This window comes from Pteropus alecto, unplaced genomic scaffold, assembly GCF_000325575.1.
Source record: "Pteropus alecto unplaced genomic scaffold, ASM32557v1 scaffold79, whole genome shotgun sequence".
Lineage (NCBI taxonomy): Eukaryota > Metazoa > Chordata > Mammalia > Chiroptera > Pteropodidae > Pteropus > Pteropus alecto.
Window position 1 is genome coordinate 9,435,633 of NW_006494612.1, and position 1,020 is coordinate 9,436,652.

Here is a 1,020-nt window from a genome sequence, read left to right on the forward strand (position 1 = left end):
AAGGAAGGAAGGAAGGAAGGAAGGAAGGAAGGAAGGAAGGAAGGAAGGAAGGAAGGAAGGAAGGAAGAAAGAGAGAAAAACTAAATGACTAAAAGAGGTAAGAACCTAAGGAATTACAGGGAGAGAGGAATTGCTCTATTTTGTCATAAGCTTGTAGAATTATTTGACATTTGAAACTAGCTGCATGCATACTTTAAAAAGATAAAAATTAAATTAAAATGAAGAACCGATGACATTTGTAAAAAGAATAGTGAACACACTAATACAAGTACAAATTTAAAAATGGCATGTTCATAAAATCGGCAATGAGCATTGTTTTTTTTTTTAAAATATAGAATCTAAATGATCTGATAAAATATTTTCACAGAGTGTAAATAAATGGTTAGAAAGTGTATTTTTCTTGCTTTAATCATTTTTCCCACTTTTCCCTTGAGATTTTATTCACTTATTTTTAAAATACCTCTTTCTAGCTTTGATAGACGATTAGATAAAGAAGACATGATACATATATACAATGGAGTAATAATACTCAGCTATAAGAAGAGATGAAACTGCCATTTGTGACAACATGGATGGATCTTGAGAAAATAATGCTAAGCGAAATAAGTCAACAGAAAAAGTTGACTTATTCCCACGTGTTGTCACTCATATGTGGGATATAAATATAAAGCAACAAACAAACATGACAAACAGAGATTTATGGACATGAACAGTGGACTAGAGATTATCAGAGGCAAGGTGGAAAGAGAGAAGGTAGATAAGGGTAAAAGGGGTCATATATGTGGTGACAGAAAGAAATTTAACTATGAGTGGTAAATACACAATGCAATATATATATGACATACTATCGAATTGTACACTTGAAACTCATTGTATTTTGTTGATCAATGTCACCCCAATAATTTTTAATAAAAAAAGATGTGTTACATATATACAATGGAATATTAGTCGTAAAAAGATGAAATGCTGCCATTTGCAACAACATAAATGGATCCTGAGATTATCATGCTAATTAAAATA